Source organism: Periplaneta americana, chromosome 14 (assembly GCF_040183065.1).
Source record: "Periplaneta americana isolate PAMFEO1 chromosome 14, P.americana_PAMFEO1_priV1, whole genome shotgun sequence".
Taxonomy (NCBI): domain Eukaryota; kingdom Metazoa; phylum Arthropoda; class Insecta; order Blattodea; family Blattidae; genus Periplaneta; species Periplaneta americana.
In genome coordinates this window covers 86,827,201-86,836,193 of record NC_091130.1, presented here as the reverse complement: position 1 = coordinate 86,836,193, position 8,993 = coordinate 86,827,201, and the positions used below count along the sequence as shown (strand labels likewise).

The following is an 8,993-nucleotide window of genomic DNA, read 5'->3' as shown; positions in this document are numbered from 1 at the left end:
TAAGGTTGGTTCTTTGTCGGCATTTATGCCTCCAAACATGTTAAATTCGGTGAAATCTATTGCGAGTGTCGTGAGATTGAAAACATTTTGTTTCCTTTATCAATGGTTTCATGGCCGGTGTGAAACAAACTTTCCACTTTTTAAATGCCTTAAATTTCGCAGTGAATGCATGTATAAATTATAAAAAGTAAGAGTAAAATGCGAAACTTTACAGTGAGTTAGGCATTTTTAGGCGAATATTAACAAATTAGGCTCTAATAACCGTTTTAGGGCATTTTAGGGCACTATAAAACTCTTTGAATACCTTTCAATTTCCATGAAACACAAATATTAATAATTATTTTTACTTTTCTCCTAAAGAAACAAAATAGGCATTTGCCCTAGAATCCGATGTCTGGATATTGATAAAGCGTCATAAAATAAGCTACTAAAATAAAAATATATATATATAATTTCCATTCAGTTCTGCACCCCCTTTTTGTGAATGGGAATTATCACAGATTTAGTCCAGTTTTCCGGAATGTCTTGTCCTTTCCAAAGCAGATTTAAGAATCTCAAAAATCTTATTAAAAATTCAGACTAGCATACTTGAATAGTGCTAAATTTATTGAAGCTTCTCCTGGAGTTCTGTGGACCTTCAGTTTATCTAGAGCGTATTCCAATTCATAAAAAGAAATATGTTCCTCTACTGCATTATCAGAAAAAGGGAGTTCAAGAGGTTGTTTTGTGTGAGACCATAACAGTTGAAAGTATTGTAACCAGTTTTCTTGGAGATGATATTTACTGCAAGGTTATCTTTGACTTCATTATTTAATTTTTTAAGAATTTTAAAAGTTTGTGGCTGTGGACGAGTAATATCATTTTCTAAAAATGCACAAACGCATCCTAATTCTGTCTGTTTCTCTTCCTAACCTCTCTTATTGCTATGGTTCGCTTTGTATGGTAATCAATTTTATCTTCTTCAGACTTAGTGGAAAGGTATTTATTATAAGCTTGTCTTTTATCCTGTGTTTAAAATTTAGTCATACATAAAGTATAAATACCAATAGAATTAATGATTTACAACCACAATAATGAAATTGATTATGCTATCAAGAGGGAGTATGTTACATGACAATCAAAACATTCAATAGTCTTCCAAAGGACATCAAAATTAAACAACTTGAAATGTAATAAGCAAGAAGACCTGAAAGTTTAGAAGTAACGTAGCAGCATGTAGCTTAGTTAGATTAACTATTGTCTTAACTTTCATACAGATGTTCAACTTCCTTCAGAAGGAGAATTTCGAAAATTTGTAAGTGCAACACAAACTTGCCACACTGCTTGAATACTGGAACTGTGATTTAGGTATGAAATTGGTGATTTGATAACCTTTCACCCTTCATATTGCTTGCTTAACGTGAGTCCAGTTCTAGCTATTTTTTTTTTCAACTTGCATGGGTGTAAACTGTGGTGTAGAAAGGAAAGGTGGTATGTTCACTTGTACTCCAGCAGGAACCAGGATACTGTTATGGATAAAGCATGGAGGGCACTTCACTTTATTATGAGAATCTTGAGAAAGGCTAGCCCCAAATCGAGGGAAATAGCATATCTAACGTTAGAGTGACCGTTAATGGAATACGGAACTACATGTTGGGATCCCTATAGAATATATCAGATAAATTCCTTAGAAAGAATCCAGTATAGGGCAGCTAAATTTGTTAAAGGTAAAAGAGAAGATGGAAACGATACGATAAAAGAACTTAAATGGGAAACTTTGGAAAACAGACTTAGGAAAACTAGAATAACATCATTGTATAGAGCATATCTAGGTCAGAGAGCATGGGTAGACATAACGGCTTGGTTAGAAAAGCCAATGTACTATGGTAGTCATTGTGCCACTACAGTGAGTGAGATGAGAGTAAAGTGAAAGACTATTGAAACTTATGTAGGGCCTATACATAATTATGTAGATTGTATTGTAAAATTAGGTATTTTATTTATGTTTTATTATTAATTGTAATAACTGTGTTAAATTGTATTGTGTATTCTTATTGTAGTGTGTATATAATTGTATTGTATATACCACTGTCACTGGGTGCTTGCCCACTTGCAGTGTAAATTAATACATCACTGATAAGGAACCCTTTATCTGCTGAAATAAGTTCTCCTAGTACAAGAGCATTGAGTATTCCACAGTTAACTACAATCTATTTATATGATGTAAATTCAGGGTATAGGCTACTAGCATACATTACTACTCCATTGGGGGCAACATCAATCAATCCTTTCATGGCGTTGCGGTGCTTATAAGCACTATATGTTGCCCTCTGATGGCTCAACTTGTTTGGAACAGCATGATAAATTTTGGTGCAATCTAGAACAATTGTGCAGTTTTCTAGAATTTTGAAACACACTGGCAGACAATACTGATTTTTTTCTCTCGATGGAATTCTGTCTAATAAACCTTTGTACAGCAATTCGTGGAGAATGTTTACCCAAATTAATACTACATTGTCACTGTAGTTTGACTTACACCAAACCTATGACTTACATCTTTGTGGTGCAAGTTCAGCCGAAGCTTTATTAAGGTTAGCATTAGTTGATTTCGTGTATCTAGAGACTGAACTGACTATCCTACATAATAATTTATATCTCACTCACTACACAAGCTTAAAATTGTGGTACATTAAAAATCTCCGTGTTAGGGAGATCTGTATACAAATTTACTAAGTCATTCCTGTTTTCAAAAACAAAATCTAAATGCCTGCTGTTTTGCAACATCCAAGTCGTCCTTCAAATCTGATACTTCATGCTTCAGAAGTTCTATCTCTAGACTGCAGCTATCATTTCCTGAAAGGAATCTGCATTTTCTGGAAGTTCCACATTTTCGCCTTCAACAGGGCTACCAGTATCATCTAGGCCTACTTTCATCCTGACAAATAAACCAAAAGCAGTTATTATATTGCTATGAAAAATAAAGTAGTTACATAAATTTGTTGGGTTCCCCCCCCCCCCAGAAAAGCTGCACCATAGGGGGCACAATTTCTTTTGCCGAATTGGGCTCTGAAGATGTACTGTCTGTTACTCAGGAGAAGACAAGCAGAAAGAATGTGACCTTCTTGACTATCGCTGTTGATTATTATAAACATCGCTCAGATAAGCATCCCAGTAGCCAGGTTATTACTCGTGCAAGAAACATGAGTAACAATGCATATGGAAATTAAAGCTAAGTTGAACAGAAGAAGACCTAATGTTTCCGCTTACTGCAGTACAATTATTGCTCGTGTTGTCTTATGTTATCTGTTCACATCCCTTCCTCCTCAGTCTGCTCTCGTCTTCTCCTGAGTCACCGAAAGTACTTAGATGGTTTTAATTTGAAGCCACAAATAGGTTTGCTTTAAACATAAAAATCATGTGATATATGAGTGATAACATTAATATGTCAACTCGAGTGGTAAACATAGAAACTACAGTGGGAGTGTTAGTTATTTATTAAATGTGTTCTTAAATGTCTCAAGTGTATTATTCAATAAGAGAATTTGGAAAACTACAGTAGCGTGCAAATTAATCCGAACAACGTAATTACTTATGCAAAAATACTCAGTAATCTATGTGGCCTCCCTTGTTCCTAATAACAGCTCTGAGACGATTTGGCATGGATTCCACTAATTTCCCACAAATATTCTTTATTTCTTCATCGTGAAACCATACACCAATGAGGGCAGAAATCATCTTCTCCTTTGTAGAACAATCCATTTTTTGCATTCTTCTTTTGCAAATTGACCACAAGTTCTCAATGGCGTTGATGTTGGGTGAGTTGCCTGGCCAGGGGAGTACCTGAATATTCTTCTTGTTGAAGAATTCTGTAGTTTTTCGAGACGTATGGCATGGTGCCAGGTCTTGTTGGAACACACCTCTGCCATCCGGAAATGATTTTTGCATCTGGGGTACGATTCTAGTTTCCAATAAGTGAATATATTTGTCAGAATTCATCATTCCCTTGATGGGTATTAATGCTCCAGGCCCTTCATGTGTAAAACAACCCCAAAATATTACTTTAGGGGGGTATTTGGGTGCTTGTTGGAGATGAGCTGCTGTTACTTTTTCGGATCCTTTCCGTACGTAAGAAACACGGTGGCCGTGGACCTCGAAATGAGACTCATCGGAAAAAAGTACATTCTTCCAGTCATTCACTGTCCAGTGTTGATGTAATTTTGTCCGCATTAAGCGTTTTTTGCACATAACAGGGGTTAGCAGTTGCTTCTTAATAGGCTTGCGAGCCCTTCGTCCAGCTTCCAAAAGCCTACCCCGCACTGTTGTGATGTGAATATTCGCCCCAGTGGTAGCCATCAACTCGTGGGTTAAGTCGACAGCAGTTAGTCTAGGATTTAATTTACTTTTCCTGATAATTAAACAATCATCTGCAGGTGAAGTCTTCCTTTTCCGGCCACAGTTTCCTTTTTCCTGGGGTGTGATGGATCCAGTCTCCCTGTATCGTTTTATGATCGAATTAACAGTATCCAAACCGATGTGACATTCTGCAGCAATTTGCCTCTGTGTCATAGAAGAATGCTCTGCTAATGTTATAATTTTAGACCGTTTTCGTGGAGTTGTATCCATTTGTGAAGACGACAGAATGTATACAGGATTGCAGTATTAAGTCTTCAACCCAACTGAAATGCTTATAAGTACAAAATGACAGGCAAAATGTCACATATTAAAAAAAAAAAAACAATAACGACAGACCTTCAACAATGGAATTACACGTACTAGAGATGTCAATTAAAGCGGTATGAGCAGCTGTGAGGCCAACAATGACAGAAAATGTAAAAATATGTCGTGTTCGGATTAATTTGCACGCTACTGTATGTCATAACAAGCATATCATAAATCAAAAGTTGCGAAATTAAATATTGTATTGAAATCGTAGTGCAACTGGCACTTTTCAAAGAGAGATTTCACTGGGTAAATATTTTATTTTATACAATTAACTTTTGACTTTTATAATTGACTTTATTGTCAAACGCCTGGCATTAGAAAACAACAACAACATAATTTCAAATCTATTATTATCTGATATTAGATTTATAACATTAAATTTATAATTTACAATAATTAATTTCTGGGTTCCATTTCATGAATACCATATTGAACATATATTTTGTATTTTATTAAAATATATTATACTAGGCATTTGCACTTAGCTATTACTTTAGTTCTTCAGGAACACAGTAAAATAATAGGTCTAATAACCACCAGTATAAAATTCAGAGATATCGGTACATATCAAATAATACATCAGTACATAACACACCACTTTTTTCACCGTAGGTACTCATTTAATATTAAGTATAAAATAAGTTTAGTTTTTTGTATATGAAAGCTAAAACCTTCTCTGACTGGATTTTTTGAAAATCATTTTAGGGCTGAACTTTTAGAAAAAGTGAGAAAAGAACATAGTCGACTGTAAAACGAGTTTATATTTATGTTAGTATGTAACGAAAAATACTACATTCAATACATGGTGCATTTAAGTCCACCGACAAACTCTGGAAGTGATTCCTGGCTAAAAATGGAGCACAAAAGTTCATATCACCTTGTGTCCGCAAATGGATAATTTCCACGATAGATGACACTGAAGAACGACATCAAACAAAGAGCCCTGTCACACAGTACATGATGCAATGCACGCGTACATACGTCCAAATGGCTCCAAATGTTGTGTGATGTGGGTGGTGCTGTCTGTCAGGGTACGTGGCTCGGTACATCCGTGCTGCCTCTCGACCCTTTCCACCTGCTTAGCCATACATGAACAGCATCTCGGCTTGTTCATGGAATGAATACCGGACCATTGTGCTTCTACGTTGCTTAAATCACTATCTGCAACACAAGAAACGCATACTACAAGTTATGAGAGAATGTCGTCAGTGCAAACTATCGTGGAAACTATGTATTTCCAGATACAAGTTTCTTTTTCAAACCATGTGCTCAAATTTAATTTATTAAATGTATCCTATATTTAAACAAGATTTTTATAGAAAAAAATAGAAAAATGTATTCTGAATGTCAGTATATAACGCATGGAATCCATAGTTTTTTTTAGTAGGTTATTTTACAACGCTTTATCGACATCTTAGGTTATTTTTTAGCTTTTGGATGAGGTGAAGGTGATAATACCGGTGAAATGAGTCCGGGGTCCACCACCGAAAGTTACCCAGCATTTGCTCATATTGGGTTGAGAGAAAAGTCCGGAAAAAATCTCACCCAGGTAACATGCCCCAACCAGGAATCGAACCTGGGCCACCTGGTTTCGCGGCCAGACGAGCTAACCGTTACTCCACCAGGTGTGAACTGGAATCCCTAGTATATTCTAATGCACTGCTGTAGCCATTCCCTCCTCCCTATTTGTTACTAATTGCTAACATAACAGGCAATATGTTAAGGACGAATTACAAGGAAAATGGTCAGTTTGCCTAGTATTGCGTCCTAGACCTCTCAAATGTTTGTAACAAGCAAGAGGGAGAATGGAGCTGCAACAGTACATTAATATACAGGTAAATAGGCCTATCTAACGATTTTAATGTTGAAAGTATTTGTGACTGAAAACTAAAACCATGTGTTTCTCACTATATACATCTCACAGAAACTAGTGAAGCAAAGGGAATTTGTGTCCTCTTTGGTGTACTTTTTCTGGATAATTGAGTACCGGTATTTGGTTTGTTTAAGTATAAAACTTACTTTAGTTTTTTTTCTCGGGAGATTGAAAAGTAAATTGCTTTTTCCCATTCCATGGGAAAACTGTAGGGCCATTTTCTCTTTTGTCATTTTGAAAATGACAACTACACATGAGAGAGCTTTTGGAGGGTTCTCTATCCTTCCTCCTCTGAAAAGTAATACATATTAAGGAAATAACTTCAGAATTTAATTAATTTATACATTATTTTGTAAACGATGGCACATCATCAAGGGTACATACCATATAGTTCACACACATAAGGTGTATCTATTTGATTATGTAATAAGGCAATTCCATACATTTGAAAATGGCACATAAGTGCCGAAAACGTTAATGTTTAATCCAAATGTAAACTAGTTAAGTATAGACTGTTAGCCCAATTTAATATTATTACATTACAACTTGCTTATCGGAGAATCATACAAAATGAAAATATTTCAGATTATGGTGAAGATTTTATGCAATTCTTATTTAATTATATTTTATAGAATGGAAGCAAAATAAACAATAAAAGAAAACAATGTGTCTTATTGGTGCTGGGGTCATAACCTCAAACCTGGAGCAAAATAATAATTCTGAGTCTTTCAGGATGTGAACAAGTCGCAGTACTGTATTAACAAATTACACTAGTGTACAGGAAGCTATTACAGCTTATGTAGCCTAACTAATTTTCCTTTACAAATTGCAACTTACCTTTCTTATGACGGGGACGTTACATTTGTTGTTCATAATTTCCCAGTCTTCTAATCACACACTGATGCTTCTCTTTCAATATTCTGGGTTTCAAAATGTAACTCGCATACCTGCGAAACAAATTAATACTCATTAGTTTTTGTTTCTCAAGTTAAGTTTTACAACATAGGCTACATATGAGATGATGTTACATAACCTCTTACTCAAATTCTACTAAATACTTACCTCACATTTGAGACTAAAATTATCCCGATGCATCTCCCTGATATATTTCCAGCGTAAATCTTCATCCTTAGGGAATAAAAATACATTGACTGACAAAATTATCCCGATGCATCACCCTGATGTATTTCCGGCGTAAATCTTCATCCTTAGGGAATAAAAATACACTCACTTTCGAACCAGTTATGTAAAGATACAAAAAGTACATAAACAGAATTCGAATGGCAAAATTCCGTTTTCTCGCACAAAGTAGAGATGGGTAAAAAATAACACAACAGTTATTTTGGAACTGTTCCGGTCTCGGAACTGTTGCAAAAATGAACAGTAGGTCGGAACCTCCTGTTCCGAAATAACAGTGTTCCGACTCCGAGCTGCTCACTTGCCCAGCTGTTGCGGGCTCGCAGTACCGCGTTGCACAGGGTATGTTCCGACTCTCTCGGAACTGTTGCAAAAATGAACAGTAGGTCGGGACCTCCTGTTCCGAAATAACAGTGTTCCGACTCCGAGCTGCTCACTTGCCCAGCTGTTGCGGGCTCGCAGTACCGCGTTGCACAAGGTATGTTCCGACTCCGAGATAACAGTCGGAACGTCGGAGCTTGTTCCGATGAACCGACAGCTGCAGTTACACTGTTCTCGTTGTTCTTTATGTTATACTTGGAACTTCGTTGGATGAAGTTGGTACTTGAAACTCTCACGTGGTTGGTGGGGGGGCGCATGGAAATTGAAATCCTTGCGGTGGCGCGAACTTTAATATCAACATTTGTAAGACTGGCCAATCATCTGTAATGTTATAGTAAGTATTTAATAATCTGTAATATTCATTCCCGCTTTATGGTTTATTTCACCATTAGTTGACTAATTCTGTTTTATAAACATTCTACAAAGTCATAAAGTACGCATACTATTATTAATTCATTGATCAGCTGATTCTATACAAAGGTTAAAGTCGTAAATGGTAATGAGTGGTTCAGTTACAATGTCTGTATGTCGTTTGTTGAGGTTAAGTCTGACAAGCACAAGTTTTTGTGCTATCTTCTCTGTTATCAAAGAACGACAAAAATGTTGTAGCATTATTTGTTGGAAACTACCCATATAAGTACTGATTTGGAGAGCGAGGTTTAACGCGAAGTTTAAATTACACTTTGGTAAAGATGCGATTCCAACATTTTACTAACCCACTGCGGGGTTTCCAGGTTTCAGTACTGCCAATATATATCTTTTTTATTTATGAAATTGTAATATTTATTATTATTATTATTATTATTATTATTATTATTATTATTATTATAACTGCATTAAGAAAAGTAAAAATAAAAATTAATGATTTATTTTTTTTATTATGTAATAGAGAGAAGAGAAA

General features: G+C 35.7%; 1 long non-coding RNA gene across 1 annotated transcript; it reads right to left on the bottom strand.

Moving 5' to 3' along the window:
• Window positions 1–4,053: 4,053 nt before the first annotated feature.
• LOC138713537 (uncharacterized) lies at window positions 4,054–8,275 on the bottom strand. Its single transcript, XR_011335892.1, has 3 exons — window positions 7,637–8,275; window positions 7,412–7,521; window positions 4,054–5,862 (listed from the first exon to the last, which is right to left on the bottom strand). It is a non-coding gene; the product is annotated as an uncharacterized lncRNA (long non-coding RNA).
• Window positions 8,276–8,993: the final 718 nt, after the last annotated feature.